This window comes from Nycticebus coucang, chromosome 2 (genome assembly GCF_027406575.1).
Source record: "Nycticebus coucang isolate mNycCou1 chromosome 2, mNycCou1.pri, whole genome shotgun sequence".
In the NCBI taxonomy this organism is placed as follows: domain Eukaryota; kingdom Metazoa; phylum Chordata; class Mammalia; order Primates; family Lorisidae; genus Nycticebus; species Nycticebus coucang.
The window spans coordinates 90823213-90843350 of NC_069781.1; positions in this window are offsets into that span (position 1 = coordinate 90823213).

A 20138-nucleotide genomic window follows, 5' to 3' on the forward strand; every position below is an offset into this window, starting at 1 on the left:
TTCTGATCCCATTTTACATGACATTCTTATTAACAAGTCAAAGAGATATAAACTGACTTCAAGTCTGTGTTCAAAAGAATGTTACCAGGGACCAAACTAAAAGAAAAATACAAGAGGAATCCCACTGAAGTCCATGTAGGTGGTATTTTTTTCTAGAGGCCACCAAGTAACACAAAAGGTAAGCAACTTTTATTTCCTTCTCAGGAAAGAATTGCTGATACAATTTTAAGTTAATGATAATAAGTGAGGGATATGCCCTTCCTCATTAAACATATGTGAAATAAAAAAATCTTCAATGTGGGTTAAAGAGTCAAAATGGAGAGACAGATGCAGCCATTTGAGTAAGAAGGTAGCAGAGGTGATTACTGAAACAAGTGTAGAAGTCAACAGATTCCACACTAAAATTGCAAACTTCCCCTCTCACCCCCATCAGCCTTCATATCAAAGTTTAAAATAAGCTTAAAAATAGTTGAGATAATTCAGTTTGAGTTCCTTAATAGTACTTGAGAATGGGGCCGGGTGGGAGGGGGGAAGTTGGTCATTTTAGAATAAATTTTTCTTGTTTGCTCCATGCGTATGAGAAGAATAAGGGCAGGATTCTTGACAGGGAAAAAGAGATGGCTACGGGATGCACTCAATGTGTAAATATGTTAAGTAACTTTCTTGGAATAATTCTACAAGGACTAAGCCTGTCATCTCAAAAAGTACCACCCCTACCTGTTTAATGATGTCTGAATTTTCATGATCAGAAAAGTGAACTGAAATTGATCAAGTCATTTCTGTGAGCCAAACACTATGCATAGCTTGTATAAATACCTTCTTAAAAGAATCCTGCATAGAGGCACTATCATCTTCATCTCCCCAAAAAGGAAACTGGGGTTCAGAGAGAGTAAGTCATTTACCCAGAGACACACAGTTAATCAATAGTGGAGCTGGTATCTGAAGTTAGGTTGGTCAGCTCTAGAATCTATGTTCTTTCTTTTATACCATGTTAAAAGGCCATTCCTTTAGGTTAAAATTTTCTCATATTCTTAGGAAAGCTGATACTTCTTATGTTGGCTAATCACTTACACTTTAGTGACAATAATTTTTGTACTCTCCTCAGAAAGCCTGAGGGAAAGAGATATTATAAAGAAGGTGAGCATTGAACAATTGAGAAGAGTAAGGGGGATATATCTCCAAATGTAAGATAAGACACAATTCGGGAAATTGAGAATGGCAAAGACAAATTCCTTTAAGAAATATTTTAACCTTAAAAATATTTCTTGGCTAAACACCTATAGCCCATCTTAGAGAATAGAATAATAGAAATTAGTTTAAATTCCAGCAATAGAGAAAAAGCCAAGAAGCTCTCCCTTCCCAACACAAGAACACAGATGTATATCACACATAGATGCACATACTTACACATAATGGTATTAGATTAGATGGATTAGAACTGGCTAAATCCTTAGAAATCCACTATTATAACTAGTTCACTTTAAGTACAAAGAGACTTTAGAGTGATGAAGTTTTATATGCAAAGTTCTGCAGCTATCTATGGCTAATGGTTCACCCAATCCTAATTCTCCTGACTTCAGGGGGCAAGTCTCCATCTCTGAGAGCAAAAGGTTTTTTTGTTTATTTTTTAAATAGTTTAGGTTCATAACTGTCCAAAATAATGAATTTGATTAAAGTACTTTCTTTTGGAACTTTTTAGCTCTTTTAGCCCATGAATTGTTTGCTAGCTTAAAATGTAAGATGAAACTGGAAACTAGAAAGCTATCTTACAGAACATTTGCTAGTTTCAATTTGGCAAAATCTATTCATTCATCCCTGCCCATTGGAAACACAATGCTGATTTTGTTTGTGCATTCCTTCCTATGGGGAGGAAAAGAAAGAAGCTGGACTACAAAAAAAAAAAAAATTCCCCTGACCCTTTTCAATATTTTTACTTGTGAGGGCATGACTCAATTTAGACAAATGATATACAAAGAAGCTTTTGCTAGGGGTTTCTGGGAGGGAAGTTCCCACATACTTTAGAAGGAGTTACAAGAAGAGGCTGCCACTCTTCCTCTGGATAGCAGAGAAACTTCAATAGCAGAGAGTGGAAGAATAAGTTCTAGAATTAGCATGACTATTTCTCTTATTGTAATTGGATTCTAGCCCAAGAACAAATAGAATGCACAAAGAAGACTAGAATACATAAAAGTGACACACATGGAAACAGGAGCCTGATGGCTCTAGGAATCTCAACATCAGAGTGTTCTAAAACTCCCATGAACTTGAACCAATAAGTCTTGTTTTAAATTTAAGCCAATGCAAATTGAGTTTTCTATCACTTACGACATAAACATCTCAATAAGATCTAACTACACTTTGTATCAGTGGAAACTGACCCATACTGCAGTTGACTGGTTGAACCTTACTGTGGGTTCACAAGACAGCACACTCAATAATATGTCCCAGTGCCTTCTGCACACAAGGTATCACAGAGAATGTTAATATTAGTACAGGGACTAATTATTCATAGAGAATACACTCTATTTAGGGGAAAGAAAATAAACTACAAGAGGGGAACATGAGCAAGGAAATACTACATATGCCCAAAGACTTGGTATAGAAATGAAGAGTTCTAGAAAAGTTAAGAGATGTGAAAAGTTCCATTATATAAGGTCATAAGGAGAGTTTCAAGGAGGAGGTGAGATTTAAGGGGTTTTTTTTGTTTGTTTGTTTGTTTTTCAGTTTTTGGCCAGGGCTGGGTTTGAACCCATCACCTCTAGCATATGGGGCTGGCGCCCTACTCCTTTGAGCCAAAGGCGCCACCCAATTTGAGATTGTTTTTGAAAGGGATAGAGTTTGACAATAATGTACTGAGATCCATCTGGATTCTGTCTGATATATCTGAAAACCAGGTGGGAAATCTCTGAGATGCAAAGGTTTGACAATTTTAGGAAAAAAACTTGTTCCCAATTCTAAGTATTTCTATGTGGAGGGCATTCATATAGAACAGTATTCTCAAACCAGAGTTTTTTGACCAGTCCCATCATCTGGAACTCGTAAAATAATATAAATTTTCAGGTACTAACCCAAATCCACTGATTCAGAAACTTTAGGGATAGGATCCTGGAATTTGTTTTAATTATCCGCTTAGGTCAGTGGTTCTCAACCTTCCTAATGCCATGACCTTTTAATACCGTTCCTCATGCTGTGATGACCCCCAACCATAAAATTATTTTCGTTGCTACTTCATAACTATAATTTTTGCTACTGTTATAAATCATAATGTAAATATCTGATATTAGGTGATCCCTGTGAAAGGGTCATTCAGCCCCCAAAGGGGACACAACCCACAGGTTGAGGACTGCTGCCTTAAGTGATTCTGATACATGAGCAAATTTGAGAACCACTGATCTTAAGTAGTTCGTAAGGTTTTCAAAACTAAGAAGTTAGAAACTTTGTGTCTCCCTAAAACTCTATGTTGAAATCCATATGGAGGTAGGGCCTTTGGAGGTGATTAGGTCATAAAAGTAGAACCTTTACAAAGAGGATATGTGCCTTTATAAGACAGATCTCTGAGAGATCCTTCACTCCTTCCACCAAGAGAAGACATAGTGGGAAGATGACAATCGATGAACTAGGATATGGGCCCTCACCAGACATTGAATTTACCAGCACCTTGATCTTGATAGCCCCTAATCTCCAGAACTGTGGGAAATACATTTCTGTTGTTTATAAGCAACCCAGACTATCATATTTTGTTATAGCATACAAAACTGACTAATACACTGGATGGTCATGGGCTCAAATGAACAAAAAAATTCCATTTTTATTTTTGCTAATTCCTAGCCTAAATTTAGCATTTCCACCAGAGTGATAAGTAGCAATATATGTCACACACAGACATCAGAGATATTTTCATACCAAATTCTAGGTCTTGCAGATATCTCAAAATATCGCTAATACTCATTGCTATTTTCAAATTATGGTAATTATTAGGCCTGCTGCCAGATATTATTATTAATGAATTAAAGAAACACAGTTATTACTATTTCTCAAATTTTAAAAAATATTTTGATAAATGCCTCAATAATTTTATAATTAATTACCTTTGCAAGTCTATGTAGTTTATTTTGTATATTGAAATACTAATCCTAGAAAGAGGATCAAAGAAGACTTCTCTGGACCTCTGAAGAAGGGCATGACACATAAACATGTAAATCTCTGACCTGGAAGTAACACTGATGTTTCTTCCTTCACCTCTCACTCTCTGCTTCCAGCAGGAAGAGGAGTGATGACCTGATGATGATTACTGAGTGAATAAGACTTCTAGAAGCAGCAGAAAAAGGCTCAGCCCTCCCCCTTCCGTTTTGCTGTATCTGCCTGTGTGCAGTTTACATGCTACTCTGCTGTCTGCCATCCAGTGAGGGCTTAATGGTGGGTGGTCCAGCTCTGCCCCTAGATGGTGAGTATGTCTATCTCATTCTGAGCTGAAGTATTAGAAAGTCCACATGTGCACAGATCTAATGCCACATCTCCAATTCAGCTTTGACCATTTACAGAGCTAATATTTTGATCTCCATCTGTCTGTTATCTGTTTCTTAAATCGTTCCAAACTCAGGCTGTGCAGAAAAGCACTATTTATTGGCCCTCTAATACTCTACCAGGCTGTAAGTCTATCTCCATCTTTTATTTTTCTTCTGGGACTATATTAGAGTGAAAGAGGCAATGTAGGAAAATGGGAAGCCCCATTTCCACTTAGGGGATTTGTAATTGATCCTCGAGTAGCCTTGGTATCAGATGCCAGACAAAAGCTGGAAGCAATGCGCTTCCTTCTCAGTCGTCCTAGAACCAGGACTATAAATTAGTTGGGTCATTGCCCTTTAAAAGAGGAGGAAAATATGAGGTGATAATAGTCAAGGTCATTGCCGTGCATCCAATGAATTCTGTAAACCAGCTGGAAAGATTCTTCCTTAGCCACCGGGCATAGAGCCTAACACAGCTCTGCAGACAGACACTGGCCAGTTTTCTAAATCTTCATTTCCCATTCCTCATTGGCACTATTAACCTGTTAGACACAGTAGAGTTAACCTTATTATGAACTAAAAGAAAGCAATTGTGATTACAACATGTAGCTATGCAAACTGCAAGGACAGAAAAGTAACCAAATGTTGGCTTTACAATTTCAAGAAGGGTTCTCTAGCCTCATTTCCTCATCAACACCTACCCCGTTTCCCCGAAAATAAGACATCCTCCGAAAATAAGACCTACTCACAGGAAAGATAAGACGTCCCCTGAAAATAAGACCTAGCGCATCTTTGGGAGCACACCTTAATATAAGACACTGTTTTATTTTCAGGGACACAGGGTACTATGTGTTGACACACTTACTAGGAAGAAGGCCTTATGATGAGGACTTGCCTTGCCATTTTCATAATAATGTTATGAACTGGAATTGCTGATATCCCTCTTTTAAAGATGAGAGCAATGAGGTGCAAAGAGGTGCAAAGGTGACCTTGAAATAACTTTCCCAAGGTCATCAAAATTGCTAGGACTGGGATTTAAAATCCAGGTTTGAGCAACTGAAAACCCAGGCTCTTAGATATTGTCAGAGATGAGTCTACTGTCTGTTCATCTCTGTTTTAGCATTCCTCTCCAATTTGTTATACCTTCTACTTTGACTCTATGAAGATTTAGGGTGCCCAGCTCCATGTGTTTTCACAAAGTATTTAATTTAAACCTCATAACAATCAGGTTCCATGAGTCATAGTATCACCTCAATTATACAGAGGAGCAAACTGACATTTAGACGTGGTAATAATTTCACTGAGATCAAACCACAACAGCTAGTAAAGCACCCAAGCTGACATTCAAACCTCATTGTTAACCTAAGTTTTATCAATTGCCAAGTGAAGAACAAAAAAGAAAAACAAATTGTATAAACTCTGGTAAAAAGTTTTTGTGGCAAGGAAGCTTTATCCACAGTATCTCACTCAGCACAACAAATCTTGATGGAGGTAGCTGGCAGGACCCGTAGAAGGATGCAGCTCATGAGGCTTCATTGCACCAGGCCGCCAACAAACACTTCTTGGACTCTTGGTCTACCTATATTTCTGCTGGGAATATTCATTTGTTTTCTCCAAGTCCTTGGAAATTTTTCTGATTCCTATTTCAAACAGAAACTTTCTATAACACAATGAAAGCATTTTTGCACAGAGCCCATTAGCCCTTTCGGAATTTTAAATGGAAAGCCTGATATAATTATCAAATCTCCCCATCCTAATAAAAAGAGAAGGCTGAGAGGACAGACTTGGAACAGAGCAGCTTTGACATTTGTCAGCTCATTAGCAAGAATCTTCAGGACACATCTCCACCCTTGGTGGTCAGCCACACTCAGTGTTAACACAAAGTGACTGGCCCTCTAGGCATAGAAGAAATTTTATTCCTCCATTAAAAAATAATTGCATAAAAAGATTGGGAAATAAAGCCAAAATTGGGCTTGCAAGGCATAAAACAGACCATGCTTGGTTTGGCTACTGAGAGGGCAACAACTGCTGTTTTGAACAACAGTTGTTTACGGCCCTCCTTCGCATGGGGATATTAGACATAATCTTTAATTGTGCTAAATGGTGTGTAGGGGAAACCTGCTTCAAGGCTAATATGATAATGAGTATTATCTGAGAGACTAGAAGAAAGGAGGCTAAGAATATAATCTTTCATGCTTTTGTGTTGTTGTTAAGTTAAAAATAAAAGCCTCGTTAAAGAGAGTTTTAAATGAATTATATTTCTCCATTTCTCTCACAATTAATTTTTGTGCAGCCCAATCGTAATCGGCAATTCAGATGCTTTTAACCTGAGCAGAACGCCGTGAATTGGTTGGGAACGGCAGAGGGCAGTACTGAGCTGAACCTGGCGCTCCAACCTTGCTTCTGGCTATAAAATTGTGCTTGTTATTAAATGAAATCTTAAAGCTAACTTAGCCACAGAGGAAATTAAACTGCTAATTATGTGTGTATAAACCACTAAAAATGAGTCCAGTTGTTATTCAAGATTTCAGAAACACCCACCTCTTCTCTTTGGATTTAAAATATATAATTACTCCTGGAAATAGTACCGGCTGACAATTTTACACAATTAAAAAAGAAATCTTTTAGTGTTTCCTGTTTGCATAGCCTGTCTCTAAGTAAATAAACAAAGGATTAGTGGGTTTAGTTTTTTTTATTATTATTCATCAATTTCAATGTCTTTATTGGAGTACCCCACGTTCAGGTCCGGTAGATTTCTAAGGAATTGAGACGAAATAACCAACCACATTGTTTTCATAGTGCTTTCTCAAAACACGGATTTCTATAGAGGTGAAAATTTCAAAGATTTAGGACATTTGAAGAAGCACTGATTCTGATTTGGGGGACAACAAAAGAATAATTACGGCATAAATATGTATAGGCAGATTTTGAAAAGTGACGCCATTATAGATTTATCTTCACCACAAGGAAAAAAAGAAAGAAAAGAAAAGAAACTCAAACACAGACATTTCAGAATAAATGAGAGGTCAGTGAACAGCCAAGACCATTTTAGGTTCCTAGTGCTGTGCCTTACAGTCGGGTAGCTGTCCCCAGATGATCAGATAAACAAAAGGGAAAGAAACTTGATATGGGGTTTTAAGAAAAACAAGACTAGAAACGAATAACAAATGTCTGTGTAACAGTGAATAATTTGAATAATTTCCATGGCTCAGGCTTTTACTTTGCAAATAGTTTTTCATTTATGTCTCTTTCAGGACTTTACTACTCACAGTATGTTCCCTAGACCAGCCACATCACTTGGGGGGGCTTGTTAGCACAGGCGGAATCTCCACCTACTAAGTCAGAATCTGTGTTTTAACAAGTCTGCAGAAGATCTGATTGTACCCTCATATTTGAGAAGCACCATTTTAGGATCTTATTTCTACTAATGTGCTTTCCCTAAAGGGGCATCCCTCCTGTTTTTGTATAGCGACAGTTCACAAAGCCTGGGACAGCAAATTCTCACTTAGAATCAATTAAAAGAAACCTTTTGAAAAAAATGAAAAAAAAAATAGCAAGATAAAAAAACAAAGAAGTCTTTGTGGTTGTAGCTGTTTTCCTCTTTGCAACAAATAAAGCCTTTTAAAGTCTATAAAGGATGCTTTTTTTCCCAACTGATTTTAACTGGACCTAAAATATCACATCAGCCTGTCATAACTTGAAGAGAATCCTGGAAGAATTAAAGCACACCAAGAACACAGTATTTGCACGTTTCTTTTCCGGGTTCTTGTCCTGCCAAGGATGGTGAGATCATAGACTCATCACCACTGGCTTGGCTCTCTATTTCATTCTACACTGTTTATGGGTTTCATGAAAAGACCATAATAACCCATTTTACTTATCCATTGGGAGCTATGAACCAGAAGCATTTTCCTCCTTCCTGGAGCAAGAAGGGCAGCATGGTTAGGTCAGCCAATCTGAGTAATGAGGCGCTCCTGCCTGGCAAAGTGAGATTAATCTAAATCAAATACTTTCCACCTTGGCAATTTTAACTAATTCCCTCAGGAAGCTACAAGAGATACTGAAGCCCCTACAGCCTGTGGAAACCTCCTGGTAAGGCAAGGCAGGTAATACCTTTTAAGCTTGTTAATGTCTTATCCCGCTGGCTTCTACAACTGACTCAAAGAATAGCTGCAGCTCCTCAACCTAGCATTACAAAGAAATGCAGCTTTCAGGGAGGAAGACCAAAAGTCCTGCGCCGCACAGCCTATGGCTTTATTCTGTGGTGATAGCTCCCACTGCTTTGATTAAATTGCTTCCCACATTGTCTTTCTGCCTCTGTCCAAGTAATCATCAGAGGATCTAAACTGCCAGGAGTCGAGGGCTGCTGCGCTCTGAGATATTCAAGCTGCAGATTAGAGAAGCTTCCTTCCTCCTGCAAAATGCTTATGCTTTTTCAGTGTGTAATCTGCAGGGACCTCACCAAGAAGCAGTCTTAGTAGAGGGCAGCTTAGGTGTGCCAGAGATCCTGGGAACTTGGGGAGTCTCCCTCCTTGAGGGCAATAACAGTGTGAACAGCTGAGGCCCACTCAAGGGGAAGGACTCCCTGGATAACACAGCAGGGCTTCTTGGGTGACCTCGTCCTTCTACCTTCCACAAAAGGAGAGATCTTGCTTAATGCAGGCGCAGCTTGCTTGGTTTATCAAACAGAAGCTGCAGTGGAAACAGAATATTAGGTTTTATTCGACTTAATGGGCATTAACCTAAGACTCTTCCCTAAACATTCTCCTCAAACTTTTTTAGTGGGAATAAATTGCCAACAGTGGTAAAGAAAAAAGTGTCTTTGCACCCACAGCATGGTGTTTATCCATGAACCTTTCGAGATTTTTGCTTGTATTGTTTTTTTTAAGTAAGGTGTATTGAAGTACAACTTATATTCAGTAAAATTCATCCTCTTTAGTGTACAGTTCTATGAGTTTTGACAAATGAATAACACCAAAATTAAGACACAGAACATTTGTATCACTCCCTAAATCTCTTATACCCTTTTGTAACCAACCTTATTATCCTAACCCCAACCCTAACAACCACTGATCAGATTTCTAGCCCTAAAGATTGGATTTCTATCCCCACTGAAAGGTTTTTTGTTTTTTTTTTAAATGACCCACCCTCCACTTTTCACAGTTGCTAACAGAGTTCAGCTAGCACACCAAGACAGTCAAGAATGCAGCTCTGGAGCCACACAAATGCAGGTTCAAATCCTGGCTCTGTGCATTTGGTCACACTGATCTAAGATATATTCACTTAGTTAAACCTCAGTTTTCCTGTCTCTTAAATGGTATAACAATAACCAGCAATAACCCACACTATTTACTAGATTTTTTAAAAACCACTGTGATTTGCTAACTAATGTAATAACTAATTTTTATCTTTCATGTTACTTTCCACTTTCCATTTAATCTTGCTGCCCATATTAGAAGGTAGGAATTCTAAATCGCATATGTTGTATCCTCTACAATACCTATCAGTATATAACAGCTGTGTGGAATACTAACATCAAATAAAGAAATATTAAACATATACTGAAAAATAAACACATTTTCATTTGTTGCTACATATATAGATATCCATAAATGTTTTGTATTATTGGTACATATGTTTTAAAAATTTATATGATAGTATTTATATGAATGATTGCATCCTTTTGCAACCTTCCTTTCCACACTTAGTAATATGGTTTTTTTTAGATGTATGGATCATTTACTACTAACTACTACTTCATTTCATAGGTAGCATTACTCTATTTATCCGTTCTTCTATCCAGTATATCAATTTTACACAGACACAAGCATTCTCTTGATGGAGATAATATTCACCAAGTTCTGGAATCGTCTCCTTTGGAAAGAGAAGGAGAGAGGAGAGAACAAGGCTGATAGAAGACTTTAGTTATGGTCATGAAACACTGTTTAAAAAAAAAGAAGAAAAGAAATAGAGCTTTGGAGCAATGGTAGATGAATCCACAAGTGTTCATTATTTTGATATTCTCTATATTTTAAATTATTTGACAATTTAAAGGAAAGTTAACTATAAAAAATACAAAAAATAAAATGAGCATAGTTCTATCCTAGAATGTATAGTCTTCATCAGTGGCACTGAATTTGTCCTCTTAAATTTTACACAAATAATGAAATTTTTTTTCTGTGAGCTAGGTAAGATATTTGTGACATATCTTAGTTCATTTGGCAATAAGACGTCAAGAGCTGATCTTTCCCCTAGTAACTGACCTTCCTTCATCAGTGGTAACTAGGCTCTGCCAGAGTTTCCTATAAGAATCCAACTGCATTTTTCCCTGCTGTTGTTTTTGTTGTGGTTAGAAGTAGAGAGGTTTGTGTGCAAAGAAACAAGCACAGGGCCCTTTTCAAAATAACTACATGAGGTTTATCTATTAAGGAGAGAAGCATTATGAAGTATCCAGCAATTCTTCTCATCAAACTCTTCACTGTTAGCAGGATTTGGCTAAGACAGGACCCCTAGGGAATAGGCGTGTGTGTGCCTTCATTTCACTCATCTTAGCTAAGCTCTGGAAATCGTTGTGAGGCTTATCCCATTCTTCCATTTTAATGACTTTGCCTGGTATTTAATCCTGTCTTTCCCTTCTTCTGTGACAACACTTAGTAGTATGCTCCTCAGACAGCTAAGAAAACAAACAAGGCTATGAAAATACAGCTCACACCAAGTTCCCAGTGACTGAGGTGGCAGGTGGTCAGGTCTTCCTGTCCGCTTGTGTACTGATTAAAAACTCGTGCTATGGTTACCCCCACAGCTCCTTACCCTGCCTCTAGCATGCTAGAAATGATAGGTCCAAGATGCCACTCTGCCACTTGCTGCAAAATAGGTGGCCATTTGATTAATGACTGAGCATCATCTTAACTGAGAACATTTGCTTCTTCAGGGATTGTGGACACTGAAACATTCCTGATCAAGACGACCTAAAGAGGCATGGACTTTAGGTTGAGAAGATCTGAGATTGTATTTTTTCATGTGGAAAGGTCAAGTGTGCAAATTAGATCATGGGCTGGACCAGTTGGCACCTGAGAATAGCTGCAACTTTATAAGGTAACTCTTCCATCGGAGTTTATGATATAATATCCAAGACAATTCCTGCTTGTCAGACAATTCCTGTTTGTTTTGTGACAAATGAAGTTAGGTATTGTCAAAGAATATTTCTCCAATAAGATTTTGAGCTGAGTAATATGTGTAATACCATACACAGTGAAATATGACTTGCTATCATTAAGAATGAAGGGAGATATTTTAATGTTAACCAAAGTCCAAAGAAGATATCATAGAATACTTTTAAGATAGGGCCTTAAAATGTCTCGGCACCCTTTGCTCAGTGGTTAGAGTGCCAGCCACATACACCTGGGCGGGGGTTCAAGCACGGCCTGGGCCTGCTGAACGACAATGACAACTGCAACCAAAAAATAGACGGGCTTGTGGGAGGTGCCTGTAGTCCCAGCTACTTGGCAAGGATGAGGCAAAAGAATCGCTTGAGCTCATGAGTTTGAGGTTGCTGTGAGCTGTGATGCCACAGCACTCTACTGAGGGCAACACAATGAGACTCTGTCTCAAAAAAAAAAAAAAAAAGATAGGACCTAAAAAGGAGAAAGTCAGGGCAGCAAATAGTTCTCAAACTATAACAATGCTAAAAATCAATCAAGTGTGATCATCATCTATTTTTCTTTCTGTAAGTGTGTGCTTCCAAAATTTCTATTTGCTGAGAGTAAATTGCAAATGCCATCACTGCCATAGGGTGAAAACAATCATATATTTTGGATCACTTCCATTTTATAGACAGAAATGCTAAATCACTGATGAATTAAAATGATTTTTTTTTTTTTATTGAGCTCATAGTAAACCAGTGGCAGAACAGGAAACAGAATTGAAGGTACCTTGTGCCTTAGATAAGAATTTTTGGGGGAGGGAGACAAGATGGCGGACTGAAGCCAGCTTTCAACAAAGGCTCCCGTCCAGAAGGAGAGTTAAGGGACAGGAATTTAGTAAGTATCCTGGTGGACTTGAGCCTCACCAAGAGAGAAGGCTGAAGAACGCACATCAACACCGCTGAGGCAAGTTGTGATCACAAGGACACAAACAAAAGGTACAAAATCCACCACCAAGCGGACGGGAGTCCCCCTCCCCCATGAGACCGGCTCTGGAGCCCCACAATTTAACAAGCGGGCAGAAATTAAAGGCCCTCCCACTACACTCCACGGGAGAGACCTTCTAAAAACTGGACCTACCTCCCCTACTGGGGTGCCGTGGCGTTCTCCTGCCAGACATAGGGCTGAATAAAACTTTGGGAATCCTTTGCCGGCAACCCTGAATCCCCGGCGCTCCCCTCCCGCCCACTGAGGTCTGGAGGCCTGTCCCCCAGGACTTCGGATCCTTGGGTGATTTCTCAAGGGGAGTGGACAGTCCCCGAGTTGCGACTGGTAGCATTGACTCTGAGGCCCGCGAGTGAGGAGAGGGCACCGGGCTGAGGGGGAGTCACGCCTCGCGGCACTTCCCTGCGGTGCAGTGCACCAACCCTCCCCGGGCATACGGGGCCCAAGACTGAATAAGACTCTGGCCTCCCCGCTGAGAGCTGAGAACCCCTACTCTCACTCGGGGTCTGAGGGCCTATCCCCCAGGAGTTCGGCTCCTTGGGTGATTTCTCGAGGGGAGTGCACAGTGCCTGAGCTGCGTCAGGTCAGCGCTGACTCTGGGATACGTGAGCGAGGAGAGGGCACTCCGCTGAGGGGAAATCAAGCCTTGGCGGCACTTCCCTGCGGTGCAGTGCAGGAGCCCTCCCCGGGCACAAGACTGAATAAGACTCTGGCCTCCCCGCTGAGAGCTGAGAGCCCCTACTCTCACTCGGGGTCTGAGGGCCTATCCCTCCGGAGTTCGGCTCCTTGGGTGATTTCTCGAGGGGAGTGCACAGTGCCTGAGCTGCGTCAGGTCAGCGCTGACTCTGGGACACGTGAGCAAGGAGAGGGCACTCCGCTGAGGGGAAATCAAGCCTTGGCGGCACTTCCCTGCGGTGCAGTGCAGGAGCCCTCCCCGGACCGTAGTATTGCGTGAAACTGAATGAAACTCTAGCTTCCCCCCGCCCCACTCTCAATCCGGGTCTGGGGGCCCATCCCCCAAGAGTTCTGATTCTTGGGGGATCTCTTAAGGGGTGTGGACCCAGCACAAACTGCAGCCGCTCAGTGCTGACTCTGGGGCGCGGGACAGAGGAGAAAAGGGTCGCCTGAGTGCCCACACCAGAGCAGCAGTTCCCTGGAGGTAGATCAACAGCCGTTTTTTCTTTAACGGCAGAACGCTCACTTCTGGATATTCTGAGGCCACACCCCCTGTCTCCCTGGGCAACCAGAGGAGGCCACCGGTGTCACGGCTCACAAACCCAGAAGCCTCCAGGGCGGGGCCGACCCAGAGAGGTGTTCAGACGCAATTCTCCAGCAGCAAAGACGTTTGAACTCAAAACAGCCCGTCTCCTGTAGGCGATGACAGGAACAGAGACAGAACCTCACAAAGTTGTCTGTTCTGTTCTGTTCTGTTAGCAGCATCCATCAGGGACGGGGCTAAGCCTGAGTGAACACCTCCTTCCCATCACCTGCATCAAACACTCAAAGATGTCAGGCCCCATCTCCTCCTGCTAGATAGCGGCAGTCTGCGGGGGCCTGGCAGACTTCCTCGCGATTCAGGCAGGTGCAAACCCCTGGAGTGTCTGTTCACTGCAGGCAACTGGGTTAGCCATCTGCAGAGATACCAGTGACTGGGTCCGACGGAGGGGCAAAGTGGGGAAGGAGACGTCAACCTTCCCAGACTGCTATGTTTGCGGGGTGGTTCCTCCTGATTCCACGCTGCACTGGGATGAGCTGTCTCAGAGGAGTCACCAGGCCCCTGTGATCCAGTTCCCAGAGACCTCTTGAACCCTTCCACCTGAGACAAGTGCCGATTGAGACAGTTGATTCGGACCTTTTGAACTGGGCTAATAGACTGAGGACTTTTCAGGTGGTGCCCTGGGTGTGCGATTGTAGGAAGGTTTGATTCTCCTTTTCCAACTGGGGCCAGAGGTGGGCAGGCGGGGTGACTTAATTGCTGATTTTTTCACACAGCTGAGACTTCAAGCCAGAGTAGAAGTTGCAATAGGATCGAACAGAAACCAGCTGAAAACAAGACAGAACCACTTTGCTCCACCACACCAGACAGGGCCCCAGTTTCTCAGGCCACAACACTATACGGGCCCTCGATAAAACCCCAGGGGAAAAACCAAAGGGAGTAAACCATGGGGCGGAATCAGCGGAAAAACTCTGGTAACATGAATAACCAGAATAGATCAACCCCCCCAAGAAAAGATACGGCAGATGTGATTGAAGATCCCATTCATAAACAACTGGCTGAGATGTCAGAAGTCGAATTCAGAATTTGGTTTGTAGACAAGATTAATAAAATGGAATTAGGAATTCGAGGAGAAATTCAAAAGTTGTCTCAAGAATTTAACGAATTTAAAGACAAAACCACCAAAGACTTAGACACACTGAAACAAGAACTTACAGCCCTCAAAGATATGAAAAATACAGTAGAATCCCTCAGTAACAGAATGGAGCAAGCAGAAGAAAGGATTTCTGACATTGAAGATAAAGTCTTCGAACGCTCCCAATCTCTCAAAGAGGAAGAGAAATGGAGAGCAAAAACGGATCACTCACTCAGAGAGCTCTCAGATAATTCGAAAAAACATAACATAAGGGTTATAGGAATTTCGGAGGCTGATGATGTGGCAGCCAAGGGCACAGAGGCCCTTCTACATGAAATTATGAAAGAAAATTTTCCAGACATGCCTAGAGAATCTGAAATTCAGATAGCAGACAGCTTCAGAACCCCAGCACGATTCAACCCCAAAAAGACATCTCCCAGACATATCATAATTAGCTTCACTAAAGTTAACATGAAAGAGAAGATTCTCAAAGCAGCCCGGCGAAAGAAAACTATAACGTACAAAGGTAAGAATATTAGAATAACTGCAGATCTCTCTGCTGAAACTTTTCAAGCAAGAAGAGGCTGGTCATCAACTTTTAATCTCCTAAAGCAAAAAAACTTTCAACCCAGGATCTTGTATCCAGCTAAACTGAGTTTCATCTATGATGGAGAAATTAAATACTTCAATGACATTCATATGTTGAAAAAATTTGCCATAAGTAAACCAGCTCTTCAGGATGTTCTCAGACCTATCCTCCACAATGACCAACCCAATCCTATACCACAAAAGTAAACTCACTCAGAAACTTCGGATCAAACTCCAACTTCCACACTGGCGAAAGGATTAAAAATGTCCACTGGACCTTTGAAAAACTCGATACCCAAAATTCCACCAGACTTATCCTTACTCTCCATCAATGTGAATGGCTTAAACTGTCCTCTAAAGAGGCATAGGTTAGCTGACTGGATACAAAAACTTAAGCCAGATATTTGTTGCATACAAGAGTCACATCTCAACTTAAAAGACAAATACAGACTCAGGGTGAAAGGATGGTCATCCATATTTCAGGCAAATGGTAATCAGAAAAAAGCAGGTGTTGCAATTTTATTTGCAGATACAGTAGGCTTTAAACCATCAAAAGTAAGGAAGGACAAGAATGGTCACTTCATATTTGTTAAGGGTAATACTCAATATGACGAGATCTCAATTATTAATATCTATGCACCCAACCAGAATGCACCTCAATTTATAAGAGAAACTCTAACAGACATGAGTAACTTGATTTCCTCCAGCTCCATAATCGTTGGAGATTTCAACACTCCCTTGGCAGTGTTGGATCGATCCTCCAGAAAGAAGCTGAGCAAAGAAATCTTAGATTTAAACCTAACCATCCAGTATTTAGATTTAGCAGACATCTACAGAACATTTCATCCCAACAAAACTGAATACACATACTTCTCATCAGCCCACGGAACTTACTCCAAAATTGATCACATTTTAGGTCACAAGTCTAACCTCAGTAAATTTAAAGGAATAGAAATTATTCCATGCATCTTCTCGGACCATCATGGAATAAAACTTGAATTGAGTAACAACAGGAATCTGCATACCCATACAAAAACATGGAAGTTAAATAACCTTATGCTGAATGATAGCTGGGTCAGAGATGAGATTAAGAAAGAAATCACCAATTTTTTGGAACAAAATGACAATGAAGACACAAGCTATCAGAACCTCTGGGACACTGCAAAGGCAGTTCTAAGAGGGAAATTTATAGCACTGCAAGCCTTCCTCAAGAGAACGGAAAGAGAGGAAGTTAACAACTTAATGGGACATCTCACGCAACTGGAAAAGGAAGAACATTCCAACCCCAAACCCAGTAGAAGAAAAGAAATAACCAAAATTAGAGCAGAATTAAATGAAATTGAAAACAAAAGAATAATACAACAGATCAATAAATCAAAAAGCTGGTTTTTTGAAAAGGTCAATAAAATAGATAAACCTCTGGCCAACCTAATCAGGAAAAAAAGAGTAAAATCTCTAATATCATCAATCAGAAACAACAAAGACAAAATAACCACAGACTCATCAGAAATCCAAAAAATCCTTAATGAATATTACAAGAAACTTTATTCTCAGAAATATGAAAATCTGAAGGAAATAGACCAGTACTTGGAAGCACGCCACCTTCCAAGACTTAACCAGAATCAAGTGGAAATGTTGAACAGACCCATAACAAGTTCAGAAATAGCATCAACTATACAAAACCTCCCTAAAAAGAAAAGCCCGGGACCAGATGGTTTCACGTCAGAATTCTACCAAACCTTTAAAGAGGAATTAGTACCTATATTACTCAACCTGTTCCAAAATGTAGAAAAAGAAGGAAGACTACCCAACACGTTCTATGAAGCAAATATCACCCTGATCCCCAAACCAGGAAAAGACCCAACAAGAAAAGAAAATTATAGACCAATATCACTAATGAATATAGATGCAAAAATATTCAACAAGATCCTAACAAACAGAATCCAGCAACACATCAAACAAATTATACATCATGACCAAGTTGGTTTTATCCCAGGGTCTCAAGGCTGGTTCAATATACGTAAATCTATAAATGTAATTCAGCACATAAACAAATTAAAAAACAAAGACCATATGATTCTCTCAATTGATGCAGAAAAAGCTTTTGATAATATCCAGCATCCCTTCATGATCAGAACACTCAAGAAAATTGGTCTAGAAGGGACTTTTCTTAAACTGATAGAGGCTATCTACAGCAAACCCACAGCCAATATCATATTGAATGGAGTTAAATTGGAATCATTTCCACTCAGATCAGGAACCAGACAAGGCTGCCCATTGTCTCCATTGCTTTTCAACATTGTAATGGAAGTTTTAGCCACCGCAATTAGGGAAGAAAAGGCGATCAAGGGTATCCATATAGGGTCAGAAGAGATCAAACTCTCGCTCTTCGCAGATGATATGATTGTGTATCTGGAAAACACTAGGGACTCTACTACAAAACTAGAAGTGATCAAGGAATACAGCAGCGTCTCAGGTTACAAAATCAACATTCATAAATCGGTAGCCTTTATATACACCAACAACAGTCAAATTGAAAAAGCAGTTAAGGACTCTATCCCATTCACAGTAGTGCCAAAGAAGATGAAATATTTGGGAATTTACCTAACAAAAGACGTGAAAGATCTCTATAAAGAGAACTATGAAACTCTAAGAAAAGAAATAGCTGAAAATGTTAACAAATGGAAAAACATACCATGCTCATGGCTAGGAAGAATCAACATTATCAAAATGTCCATACTACCCAAAGCAATATATACTTTCAACGCACTCCCTATTAAAGCTCCACTGTCATATTTTAAAGATCTTGAAAAAACATTACTTCGTTTTATATGGAATCAGAAAAAACCTCGAATAGCCAAGACATTACTCAGAAATAAAAACAAAACAGGAGGAATCACACTACCAGACCTCAGACTTTACTACAAATCGATAGTGATCAAAACAGCATGGTATTGGCACAAAAACAGAGAAGTAGATATCTGGAATAGAATAGAGAACCAAGAGATGAATCCAGCTACTTACCGCTATTTGATTTTTGACAAGCCAATTAAAAACATTCAGTGGGGAAAAGATTCCCTATTTAACAAATGGTGCTGGGTGAACTGGCTGGCAACCTGCAGAAGACTGAAATTAGACCCACACCTTTCACCATTAACTAAGATAGACTCTCATTGGATTAAAGATTTAAACTTAAGACATGAAACTATAAAAATACTAGAGGAGAATGCAGGGAAAACCCTTGAAGAAATTTGGTCTGGGTGAGTATTTCATGAGGAGAACCCCCCGGGCAATTGAAGCAGCTTCAAAAATACACTACTGGGACTTGATCAAACTAAAAAGCTTCTGCACAGCTAAGAACACAGTAAGCAGAGCAAGCAGACAGCCCTCAGAATGGGAGAAGATATTTGCAGGGTATAACTCTGACAAAGGTTTAATAACCAGAATCCACAGAGAACTCAAACGCATCAGCAAGAAAAAAACAAGGGATCCCATCGCAGGCTGGGCAAGGGATTTGAAGAGAAACTTCTCTGAAGAAGACAGGCGCACGGCCTTCAGACATATGAAAAAATGCTCATCATCTTTAATCATCAGAGAAATGCAAATCAAAACTACTTTGAGATATCATCTAACTCCAATGAGACTAGCCTATATCACAAAATCTCAAGACCAGAGATGTTGGCGTGGATGCGGAGAAAAGGGAACACTTCTGCACTGCTGGTGGGAATGCAAATTAATACATTCCTTTTGGAGGGATATATGGAGAACACTCAGAGATCTAAAAATAGATCTGCCATTCAATCCTGTAATTCCTCTGCTGGGCATATACCCAGAAGACCAAAAATCACAACATAACAAAGATATTTGTACCAGAATGTTTATTGCAGCCCAATTCATAATTGCTAAGTCATGGAAAAAGCCGAAGTGCCCATCGATCCACGAATGGATTAATAAATTGTGGTATATGTATACCATGGAATACTATGCAGCCTTAAAGAAAGATGGAGACTTTACCTCTTTCATGTTTACATGGATGGAGCTGGAACATATTCTTCTTAGTAAAGTATCCCAAGAATGGAAGAAAAAATATCCAATGTACACAGCCCTACTATGAAACTAATTTGGGACTCTCACATGAAAGCTATAACCCAACTACAACTTAACAATAGGGGGAAGTGGGAAAGGGGGGGGTGGGTAGAGGGAGGGGAATCGGTGGGATCACACCTGTGGTGCATATTACAGGGGTATTTGCGAAACTTGGTAAATGTAGAATATAAATGTTTTGGCACAGTAACTGAGATAACGCCGGAAAGGCTATGTTAACCACTGGGATAAAAATGTGTCAAATGGTTTATGAAGTGAGTGTATGATGCCCCATAATCATATCATTGTATACACTTATGATTTAATAAAAAAATTAAAAAAAAAAAAGAATTTTTGTGTTCAGACCTGACTTTCTCTCTGTAGCAGTAATGAACTGCTTCACTGTTTCCTAATGCACCATATGCCTTAGTCAACTTGTCCTTCTAGGTTGCTGGAGGCACCAG